Source organism: Alexandromys fortis, unplaced genomic scaffold, assembly GCF_014885135.2.
Source record: "Alexandromys fortis isolate MF-2015 unplaced genomic scaffold, M_Fortis_MF-2015_v1.1 scaffold_205, whole genome shotgun sequence".
Lineage (NCBI taxonomy): Eukaryota > Metazoa > Chordata > Mammalia > Rodentia > Cricetidae > Alexandromys > Alexandromys fortis.
The window spans coordinates 1,286,643-1,299,807 of NW_026068107.1; positions in this window are offsets into that span (position 1 = coordinate 1,286,643).

A 13,165-nucleotide genomic window follows, 5' to 3' on the forward strand; every position below is an offset into this window, starting at 1 on the left:
CAAACAAACTGGAATAACCCCCTGTATGTTTTCGGATCACCATGGCTTAAAGTTTGAATTCAACAACATTACTAACTGCAGAAAGCCTACAAATTCATGGAAATTGAACAATGCTTAACTGAATGACTTCAGTGTCAAGAAGAAATAAAGAAAGAAATTAAAGACTTTCTAGGATTCATTGAAAATGAATGCACAACATACCCAAACCTATGGGACACTATGAGAGCAGTGCTAAGAGGAAAGTTCATAGGACTAAGTGCCTGCATAAAGAAATTGGAGAAATCTTACATGAGTGACTTAAGAGCACACCTGAAAGCTCTAGAATGAAAAGAAGCAAACTCACCCAGGAGGAGTAGATGGAAGAATTAAAAAAAAAAACAAGTTCAAGAGGGAAATCAATAAATTTGAAACAAAGAGAACAATACAAAGAACCAATGAAACAAGAGTGGGTTCTTTGAGAAAATCAATAAGATGGACAAACACTTATCCAAACTAACTAAAAGGCAAAGAGAAAGTGTGCAAGTTAACAAAATCAGCAAAGAAAAGGGGGTCATAGCAACAGACACTGAGGAACTCCAGAGAATCGATAGTTCAATCTTTGAAAGCCTATACTCTACAAAATTGGAAAATCTAAAACAATGAACAACTTTCTGGATAGGTACCACATTCCAAAATTTAATCAAGACCAGGTGAACAATTTAAATAGACCTATAACTTGCAAGGAAATAAAATCAGTCATCAAAAGTCTCCCAACCAAAAAAGCCTAGAGCCAGATGTTTTCAGTTCAGAATTCTACCAGAACTTCAAAGAAGAGCTAATAACCTATCCTCTTTAAATTGATCCATACAATAGAACCAGAAGGATCATTGCTGAACTCTTTTTTACGAGGCTACAGTTACCCTGATACCCAAACCACAGAAAGACATTACTAAGAAAGAAAATTATAGGCCAATCTCCGTCATGAATATTGATGCAAAAATACTCAATAAAATACTGGCAAACTGAATCCATGAACACATCAGAAAAAAATCATCCATTATGATCAAGTTGGCTTCATCCCACAGATGCAGGGATAGTTCAACATAAAAAAAAAATCTTTGAATGTAATCCACTGTTGGGGACCATACCATGTTGGATGCTATGAGCCACATTTTTGGGGTGACTTTTGCTGCTACCCTAGCTGCAGCATTTTAGTACATTTCAGGGTTGGGGCATGAGGATTAAAAATGCTATATAAGATGGGTGGAGATAAGAAAGAATCACAGAGACATAGGATAGTATGGGGGGGGGCTAACTCAGTATCTCCTGCACACTGAGTTCTCAGTTCTGAGTCCGCCCATGTTTATTTTTCCATATACTGTTATTGATGTAGGTGGGTCTTCTTTCTATGTGTTGCTTTCATTGGTTAATTAATTAAGAAACTACTTGGCCTGATAGGTCAGAACATAGGTAGGCAGAGTAGACAGAACAGAATGCTGGGAAGAAGGGAAGTGAGTCAGACGCCATGGAGCCAACCACCAGGTCAGACATCTTGAATCTTTCCCAGTAAGACATCACCTCGTGGTACTACACACATTAGTAGAAATGGGTTAATCAAGATATGAAAGTTAGCCAAGAAGAGGCTAGATATAATAGGCCAGGCAGTGTTTAAATGAATACAATTTGCGTGTTGTTTTTTCGGGTGTAAAGCTAGGTGTGCAAGAGCCAGGCGGGATCGCAGCCCACCGCTCCTTCTACATCTTTTATATACAAACGATAAAAGGATTGAAAAGGAAATTAGAGAGACATCACCATTTATAATAACCACAAATAACATAAACTGTCTTGGGGTAACAGTAACCAAAAAAGTGAAAGACCTGAATGATAAGAACTTCAAGTATTTGAAGAAAGAAATTGAAGAGGATATCAGAAAATGGAAAGATCTCCCATGCTCTTAGATATGTAGGATCAACATAATAAAATTTGTAGTCTTACCAAAATCAATCTACAGATTCAATTTCCATCAAAATCCCAATACAATTCTTCACAGACCTTGAAAGAACAATATTCAATTTCATATGGAAAAACAAAAAGCCAGGATAACCAAAATATTCCTGTACAAAAGAGGAGCTTCCAGAGGTATCACCATCCCTGACATCAAGCTCTATTATAGAACTACAGTAGTGAAAAACAGCTTGATATTTGCATAAAACAGACAAGTGGACCAATGGAATCAAATCAAAGACCCTGATATTAATCCACATACTTATGAACACCTGATTTTTGACAAAATAAAGTTGTACAAACGAAAAAAGAAAACATCTTCAATAAATGGTGCTGGCATAACTGAATGTCAACATGTAGAGGAATGCAAATAGATCTATATCTATCCCCATGCATAAAACTGAAGTTCAAATGGATCAAACACCTCAACATACAGTACTGGGAGTCCTTTGTGAGGTATAAGGAAAAACCATCTTGTTTTTTTTTTTTCTCAGAAGTGTATGAATCTGTATTCAAACATGTAGAGAAACTGCACAGGTGAGCCTGACCTTGGGAAGAGAGAGATCTGGGAGTGCCATGGAACTACCTGTGTGCTTCTGGTGGTGAAGAAAAGCTATGCTAAATCTCTACTAAAATAGAATCAAAGGCTTAGGTTTAGTTCTTGTCCAGGGAAGAGTATTCCAACCCTTGTAATGGAATCAAATCATACACTAATAAAGAAAGCAGTAGTTAGGGCTGAAGCCTCATGTGGAGTCCAACTCTGTCTTGGGAAGAGATGTGGGAGGAGCCTGAGATGTATTAGTCCTGAACAAATAAGCCACGAAAGAGTCTGAATGGAAGGTACATTCAAGAGTATTGCTATACTGGCTATTGCTTCTTCTGTTGCTGTGACCAGGTCAGTGAGCTCACAGGGCCTCCCACTCAGGGGCTTCTTTCTCCTGTGGGAGCAGCATGGAGTACGACACAGAAGGTTGACATTTTTGTCCTATATGGAACAGTCAACAAAGGCATTTAGCCCTTCAAACATCCTCGGGAATTGCAATATGTTATTCTCAAGTTCAAATGGATGAAACACCTCAACATACAGTACTGGGAGTCCTTTGTGAGGTATAAGGAAAAACCAATGCCACGTTTCAGCTGGCATTGGCGAGTAAACTGAGAGGGACCACAGGGACCCCAGAGGTAAACAAAGGAAAGAAAGAAGGTGAAGGATGAATCAGAGCATAAACTAAGAAATAATGATCAGACACTTCTCACTGTTGCCTCCTCTTGGTGCCTTCTCAGATGTTTCCTGATTAGAACACTTCTGTGTGTACGATAACTATCTGTGTGACAGAGCCTTCCTCTGGAAAGCTAAAAGCAGTTTACACTGTCAAACTGATCTCAACAGAGATGGGCCACAAGTCCTGAGGTAAATTACAACCTCAAAATAAATCCAGCTACACTGAACCTTATTCTATAAGAGAAAGTGTAAAGTAGCCTTGAACACATGGACACAGAAGAGCAGTTCCTAAACATAACATCAGTAGTACAGACAATGAGAGTAACAATGAATAAATGGAAGCTTCTGTAAGGCAAAGGGCACAGTCAATAATACAAAATAGCCATCAACTGAATGGGAAAAATTCTTCGTCAAACCCACATCTGACAGAAGAATTATCTAAATAGAGAATTCTAAACAGAAGAATCTCAAATGGCCAAAAGACACTTAAGGGACTGCTCAACATCCTTAGTCATCAGGAAAATGCAAATAAAAAATGACTCTGAGATACCATCTTACACTAGTCAGAATGGCTAAGGTCAAACAAACCCACCAATGACAGCTTATGCTGAAGAGGATGCAAAGTAAATTCATGGCTGGTGGGAGTGTAAACTTGTGCAGCTGCTCTGGAAATCAGTATGGCGGTTTCTAAGAAAACTGGGAATCAATCTACCTCAAGATCCAGCAGTATCACTCTTCTGCATATAACCTAAGAATGCACACTTATACCACAAGAACGTTTGTTCAACTAAGTTCATTAGCAGCATTATTCATAATAGCCAGTACCTGGAAGCAACCTAGGTGCCACTCAGCCAAATAATAGATAAAGATAATGTGATACATTTACACAATGGAATATGACTCAGCAGAAAACAAACAAACAAAATGACATCTTGACATTTGCAGGCAAATGAATGAAATTAGAAAGAACCTTTCTGAGTGAAGTAACCCAGGCACCTAAAGAAAACACAGTATATGTTCAGTTATAAGTTGATATTAGACATAAAGCAAAGGATACCAGTTTATAGTCTAAGACCTGAGAAAAGCTAGGTAACAAGGAGAACACTAAGAGAGATATACATGGATCCCCTGGGAAGGATAAGTAGATAAGATCGCCTGAGAAAACTTGGAACATGGGGAATGCGGAGAAGGGAGAACAAGAGGGGGTATAAGAGCATGAGGGAACAGGATGACTGAGATGGGGGAAGGACAGAGAGGAAGAACAAATAAAGAGATATCTTGATTGAGGGAATCATTATGGTGTTAGCAAGAAACCTGGCACTAGAGAAATTCCCAGGAATCTACAAACATGACCCCAGCTAAGACCCTAAGCAATAGTAGAAAGGGTAACTGAACTGGCCTTCCCTATAATCAGATTGATGATTACCTTAATTGTTACCATAGAACCTTCATCTAGTAAGTTATAGAAGCAGATGCAGAGATCCCCAGCTAGCAGTGGGGCTAGCTCCCAGAGTCCATTCAAAGAGAGGAAAGAACAGTAATATGAGCAAAGGGGTCAAGACCATGATGGGAATGCCCACAGAAACACTTGACCTGGACTAGTGGAAGTTTACCGACGCTGGACTGATAACAGGGAACCTGCCTAAGTCTAAACTAGGTCCTCTGAATTTGGGTGAGAGTTGTTTGGCTGGGGCAGTCTGTGGGGCCACTGGCAGTGGGACCAGGATTTATCTCCAGTGCTTGAACTGGCTTTTTGGAGGCCATTTTCTTTGGCAGGATGCCTTGCTCAACCTAGATAAAGGGGGGAGGGCCTTGGTTTTGCCTCAAAGTGATTTGCCAGACTTTGTTGACTCCCCATAGGAGGCCTCACCCTCTCTGAGAAGTGGATGGGGATGTGGTGGGGAGACGATAGGGGGAGTGGAGGGGAGAAGGAGAGGGCACTGGGATTGGTATATAAAATGAGAAAAATTGTTTTTAAACATAAATAAAAAAGAATTAAGGTTTTCTTAGAATTAAAGAAGAATTAATTTAAGAATTAAGGAAGCCTAACCTTTCCAACTGAGAATAGGCCTGAGTGTTTTTCATACCTGCCATCTCCATGTAGTGAGCTACATTCGTTACCTGCATTTGGAAATTCATGCTCTGTAAGGACTGGAACTCTTTTAATGTTTCCATCATCCAATTACAAAAATGGCATATGCAAAAACTAAGACACTAGGTGATGAAAAGTCACTTAAATTCAAAATATTGACTTTATTGTCAAGGCCTAGGCAGCCCCATTGCAACTGGAATCTTGTTCTAAACAATATGATTATCATGATAATTCTGGTCCTTGGACTTAACAGATGATCATATTTTATCCCTGAGTTCAGACTTTCCTTTTATACGAGTCAGTGGACTAGTATTTTCTTTGATGCATTGTGTTTCATCATTTTCCTTCTGTGAATCAGGAGTGATCAAGGTTGTCTTGCTAATTTTTTATTTTGAAGGATAAGGTATGTCATATATCATCAGCTCTTTCAAGTTTAGCCAATGTTGAGGAAGATATGAATTAAAAGTACTAAATTTTACTATTACAGATGTGTAATAAAGACGCTTTAAAAGAAATAATTGCTTTGAAGGTAGGGACCTAGTTTGGTATGGTTCTATATCCAGGTCTTCATCTGTTATATTTTTCAAAATGTAAGAAAATGCTAGGCAAGAATAATTCAAAAAATGATAGACTTCATTCTCCTTTGTCTTAGGTAACAACATAAATTCCACTGCACTTGACAGAATATTCATCATCTTCACTACTACCAGTACCATAACTATCATCATAGCAAGCATAGTTTATTATTATTTTATCTTTGCCAGGTACCATTTCTATCATAGGTACCATAATTAACTAATTTCTCATATGATCTCTATTTTATGACTGGGGAAATTGAAATTAAACAAGATTAGGTAACTTCTCTTAAGTTACCTAAACATCCAGCAACTAAGTGGTCAGAACCATGAGTCAAAACCAGTGCTTCTGATTCTAGAACCTGAGCCCTAACTATTAGTCTTGGCTAAATTATTTTATAGAGAAAAGGTTCATCCATCTTTATCATTATCAAAGCGATATTAGACTTGTGACACACCCATATAATGCCTCAATATAAATTCTAAAGAAAACATTCTTTAAAGGGGGTATGTACATTTTAAACTTCTTAAAATCTTGGAGAGGGCTGTTGAGGTAGCTCAGTGGGGAAAGTGCTTGCTGGGAAAAGCTACAATTTTGGATCGAATCCCTGGAACTCAGGTAAACATGGAGGGAAAGAACTGACTCCACAGCATGTGAGCATACATATACATACAAAATGCTAATTTTTTTAAAAAAACTTGACTAGTAAGATGGCTCAGTGGGTAAAGGTTCTTGTCATGCAAACATGGTGACAAAGCTTACATGCATGGCAGCCCGAGTTCAATCCCTGAAACCGATGCAAAGGTGCTGAGAACTGATTCTATAAAGTTGTTTTCTGACCTTCACTCATGTGACTGGCACATATATATGCTCATACAAATTCACACCACACACACACACACACACACACACACACACACACACACACTAACCCCACACAATCACAATAGTGAAAAAGAGTCCTTGGAGAAAACACAGTACTCCCAAGATTGCTTCTCCTTTCTACATGGTTTTTAGGTTTTTCCTTATAAAAATTCTGCATTATTAAGGAACTCTGGACTGTAGGATCTCCTAAATTTAACTTTTAAACTCAGGGGGTAATCAGTGTAGCATTACTCCCACACACCTACTTTACCAAACATATTTCCGCTCCAGGAGGATGCCAGCAGCAGAGATGTTGGGCAGAAGCCCAGTAAGGGGTGGCTCCAGTGTTATTTATCAGTTTACGGGCTGCAGAATAAAGTCCATGTGATAATTGATTTCCTTTTCTTCTGCCTTTGAGGCTGATAACTCAATTAGCATGTCAAATACTGACTATATATGTCTTTCAAAAAACCTTCAAAGGTGATTTGTATTTTGTATTAATAAGGTGTGAGAGAAATTTTTGTTGTTCCTTCTATTTTTATTAAACATTTTTATTTCCTTTGACTGGTCTCAAAAGAAAAAGTAGTGTTACCTTAATATCTGTGGTACTTTCTTCCTTTTAAATCCATGTTTTTCAAGAAAGAAGAGTGATATTTTAAAACAGGAAGATAAGTAAATAAGAATTTTTAAATCTTGGGCAAAATAAATGTGATTCCCTGTCATCAACTAAAAGAGGAAACATTCATATGATTGGCAGGGCTGTTTGTGATTGATAGCATAAATTGTTGAAGTTGGTTAAGGACCAAAAGGTTTATGAGGGAAATTCTGGTCCACAGGTGAATTATGGTTTTTAAGAGAGTGAATTTTGATTTTGCATAATCTTCAGAGACAACAAATGGGCACACATCCTTCTGTATACATATTAGGTGCATAACAAAATACAAAATATGGGCATACTATTTCCATTAAGCCTTTCTCCAATTTTCATTGCTAAACCACTTAGTGACACTCACTGAAATGGTGGCTTTAACCAAGAAATTTTGTTTTAATTATAAATCTCTTACACAAAAGGTAATACTGAAGTCAAGAAATAAAACTATTAGTTACTTGAATAAGTAGTTAGTGGATAATAATGGGTATTGCCTTTGAAAAATAGTTTGGGTATTGGCAGATCTGTTTGTAAGATTCATTCTTGCTGTAGTTTCCACATTTAAAGCAAAAATCAAAACAAAATATGTAATTCTTATTTTGACTTGAATCAGGAAACCAATATAAATATAACATTTTCTTTTCCAAAATACTATGAAAAAATGTATCCTCTAAAAATTACTTTTCACTAATGGTTTAGATTGGTGAGATCAACCCTTGTCTTTCATATGTCCATTATGAAGACATGATAAAAGTATCCAAGTGTACCATGGGAAATATGATTTTCTAGCCTTTGAAGAGTGAAAAATATTTGGATTCATGAAATCAAGAGAATAACTTGCTGTTTCTACTTCCTTCTCAATTCATGTAATATTGCTATAGTATTATTCCATGAATGTATTGTGTAATGTTTCCCTAGTGAATCCTTAGGTGGTTTTCCTTCATATATATTAATTGGGTTTAATTATTTTGCCACATAGAGCTCACTTACCTTTCCTTTGAAATCCTCTTTTCATATTTTTGTCTTTGAAGATTGTACACCTTGGCTCTCAGCTTATGTGCTTATTGTAGGCTCAGGATCAAGCCAATTAAAGATTTTCATTCTACTAGACTTCAGTGATTTATTCAACTTCCAGACATATGATCCAAGCAAAACAAAGCAGAGTGAAACTTAAGTGACCACTTCTGGTAAAGAGTCTCGTCCTCCTGTCAATGGACTTGGACTTATCTAAATGTAAATTGTAACTTTAGAGTTGTATAATGTGAAATGCATAAGAACAAAGGTTAAGGTCAAAGAATGAAGAATGAGATTTTTGGATACACTGCTTACGTCATCTCTAGATATATTTACCTTGAACTATGTGATATAATAAATTACCTTTTGTTTAAGGAACTCGGGGTTGTATTTTATGTCACATGTGACTTTAAAAGTTCCATTTGATCAGCCCTGCCAAGTCCCAGGCTTTATACATAACTTTGTCAGAGTGCGAAATCATTGAACATATGCAAGGAAGATGGTGGGTGCCCTGATATTAACAATGGACAGAAAGGGGGGAAAAAAGAAAGAATAGGGAGAATAAAAGAACATTGGAGTATATCTGGACCTGGAATAGCAGAATATATTAAAATGAAGTATATATTTCTTTGATTTATTTAGTGATGCACTGTTCTGGACATTGAATACTCAAGAGTTGAAAGATAATTCAACAGAAAAGCAAAATCAAAATATGTCTATCATATCATCATAACAGAGACCCAAAACTTGAGCTTCAAAGTGGATATTATGCCATCAAGTAGAGAAGGCTATTACATGCAAAGAAATAACACAACTCAACTCTTTGGGAACTCCTGAGTTTTGAGTTCCTTATCTGAAGTCTAGCACTGGTGTTATGAGTATATGTTAGAAGTAAGATTTCAAGCAACTAAATATTACTCCTTTGATCACAGAAATAGAACAATAAATAGTTTTCCTATTTAGAAGCTATATTATTGGAATATGTATTTGTACCTCCAGTGGTATGCCAATGCAGCACATAAATATGCCTTAGATGTATTTTCTGTTCTCAAGGAAGATAAAATATGAAATGAACCATTTTGATATGAGGCAAAAGAATGAAATTGAAACATCACAACTGAAATATTTTGTTGTCATGTGATCAAATGTTTGCATGATTTTCAAGTAGGGTATTAAGAATAATCAATAGCAAATAAAATATATCTGTGTTTTATAGTTATATACTCAGCTAATAAAACCTGATATTTTCACTATCTTCTGTATTATACTTTCTTGGGTTTGTTTGCTAGCCTTCCTTGAAATCACATGGTCTCTCAGCACCGAACTGCCAGTCTTCCTAGTCCGTTCCTGCTTTGCTGGTTAAATGCTTCCTAATGTGCACAGAGTGTCAGCAGACTTGTAAGTGCCCTAAAGGAAGAAGAGCTTTGTCTGGGCATTCACTCTAAATTAAGCATAAAATTATCGATCATTTTAAAAGTTTGCAAATTATGTTTGCAAAATACCTTACTACCTTAAAGCTACTTTCCAAAAGCTTAAGTGTTAACACTACTCAGACTTTCATTTACTTTAGTATCAGCTATCTATATTAAAGGTTACTTTTTTAAAATATAGAAATGTGTCTTGTCGGTATAAATGATCAAATTACCAGTGGCCATTAAAACTGAGGGGGAGCTCATATTAAAATTTTAAAATATTAGAGTCAAATGTACATAAAGTAATTATAGGGAAAGATAGACTATTATGGTTCATGGAAAATATGTCTATGTACATTTTGGAAATTTTTCTGTGTGCATGATCCAAATTTAATAAAACAAATAGAGTGATTGATTACATTTCTCAGTGGTTTGAATGAGCAATATATTTTTAGAATGTGTAGGACATCTGCCAATTTTAAGTATTGAAGCTCTGTTACCATTTTTTTGGGGGGGGGGGTTTCAAGACAGGGTTTCTCTGTACCTTTGGAGCCTGACATGGAACTAGCTCTTGTAGACCAGGCTGGCCTTGAACTCACAGAGTTCTGCCTGCCTCTGCCTCCCAAGTGCTGGGATTAAAGGCATGCACCACCACTGCCGGACAGATTAAAAACTCTTAATGATGTAAATAGCAGTGAACCAATGATCAAGTATTAAATCTAATGTCACATAGAAAATGAAGATGAACCATCCTTGCAATTATAATGTCCTAATGGGGGAATTGATTTAGTTTATAATTAGTGAAGCATCTACATTTAAGGAAACTCTTGTATTTTGAAGGCCATCGAAGAAAGTCTTTGTAGATGTAGTAGCAAATGGCATAATGTGCTCAAGCAAACTCCTTACTTCAGCTCTTTTTCCAAAATTGTTACATAAACAATAGATGTCGTGGAAAGAGAGACATAAATATTTCTTTTTTAATTAATTAAAAATGTTCATTAATTTACTTCCCAACTGCAGTTTTCCTTCCCTCCTCTCCTCCTGTTTCCTTTCCCTGTCTCACCTCTACCCATTTCCCTCTGTCTCTCCAGGGTTAATAAAGGGACAGGTGTCCCGTGGGCATCAACAAAGCATGGCACATCATGTTGAGGCAGGAGCAAGCTCCTCTCCCCGCATAAAGGCTAGGCAAGGCAACTCAGAATGGAGAATAGGTTCCCAAAAGCCAGTTCAAGCGCCAGGGACTGGAATGATCTCACTGCTAGGAGCCCCACAAATAGAGCAAGTTACACAACTGTCATCCACATGTAGAGGGCCTAATTTGGTCCCCATGCAGGCTCCCTAGCTGTCAGTCACATTAACCCCCTCCCCCTATTTACCCAGGTTAGCTGTCTCTATGAGTTCCTGAGTCGTGGCCTTGATCCCTATCCCCTATACAATTGCTCTTCCTTTTCTTCAGCAGGACTCCCAGAGTCTACCCCAGTGCTTGGCTGGGGATGTCTAGATCTGCTTCTATCAATTCTGGATAAAGAATCCCTGGTAATAAATAGGGAAGTCATCAATATGATTATAGGAGAAGACCATTTAGGCGCCCCCTCCACTATTGCTAGGAGTCTTAGCTGGGGTCATCCTTGCGGGTTCCTGGGAGTTTCCCTGGCACTAGGATTTTTTTCTAACCCTAAAATGTCCCGCCCCCATCACGACATCTCTTTTCATTACTCTCTTCCTCTGGCCTACCTTCAGCCTGCAGAACCCAATCCCTCATATTCCCACCCCTCTCCCCGAACTCCTCCCAGTTTTTTCAAGAGTCTATTTCTCCTACCCAGGTAAATCCATGCATCCCTCTTTGTCCCTCCTTGTTACCTCTCTGGGTAACCTTGTTACCTCTCTAGCCTCTCTGGGGCTGTAAATGACACAGATATTTATTAGAAAATAATCTAAGAGAGCATTACAATAGGTTCTTTGAGAACTGCTGGAAGCTGAAGCATCATTTTACATCATTTGTCTTATTGCCATGAGGAGTTGGCTTTAAGGCTGCATGTCCCTGTTACTTGACAACTTATTTTTTTCTTACATGGATACTTTTGTTCATTTTATTCATTTCACAGACAGATACTTTCTGAGTCATTATGGTGTGTAGGCCTATAATGACTGGGGATGAAAAGAGAATGTTATGAGCAGGTGAAACATCAGAGTATCAAGTTAGAGAAGCCTTCTAGTAGTTTATAGGAGAATATGAACCACACTTAGCTACATTATTTAAAGTATCCAATTGTGTGTCATGAAAGGCTCAGTGGGTCATAATGGTTCTGAAAGCTAAATTGAGAATTAGAGGAATGTGGATTGCCCAATTAACTTTGACATCGACTTACAAAGTAGACTTTGTGAACCCTTAAGCTTTCTGTGTCTCACTCTCCTCTAAAGGAAGAGTATAATACTGTAAGGTGACTTGTTCTAGTATCACATGGGAACAGCTGACCTGTGGGCTTCTGGATATTCTTCTATCTTCACTTCCCATTTCATCTTGGCAACACTGGAATTATAGATACATACTACTTACTGTACCTGAGTCTCAATGGGGTCTAGAGATTTGAACTCGGGTCTTCATTCTTGTATAGCAAGTGATTTACTCACTGAGCCATCTCCATGGTTCTATTGATTTTTTTTTAAAGAACCTCGTTATTGTTTATCACAGCTTTTGATTTGGTTTACATTTTCACCAATGGTGATAAGAGTTTCTACTTCTCCATATTCTTACACACTCTTCCTTTTCCTTATATATAATCTAAAGGCTGTGAGAAGGCCTTTGGTTTATAATTATTAGTGATGATAAATATCTTTTCATATGCTTGTTGACCATTTCTATGTCTTATTTTGAGAAATGCCTACATAAATTCATTACTCATCTCATAATCAAGTTGCCTGTTTTTTGATGCTGAATCCCGAGTTTGTTTCATAGTTTTCCCATTAACTTCTTATCAGATATATGACTTACAATTAGCTTTTCCATTCCATTGGTTGCCAAGAATGCTAATTTCAAAGCCTTGCAAACCCCTTTGACAGAATTACCCAGCTAATCAGACATTTTCTATTTTAAAGCATATTTTCCACTTCATTACCTATTGTTAGTGCTTCCTACTCAGCACCACACACAACTGAAAATAACTCAGAATATCTTTGATTGAGAAAAAGGATTTCTATGGAATGAATGAAGCAAGGAATGAAGAATAAGGGACAATATTGGCTTTCATCCAGAAGAACTCTGATCCATAGGTCTTCACAATGTTTCAGGATTGCTAAGTGTTTTTCTTTGTAGAATACAGCATTTTTATTAGCCAATTGAAATAAATTTTCCT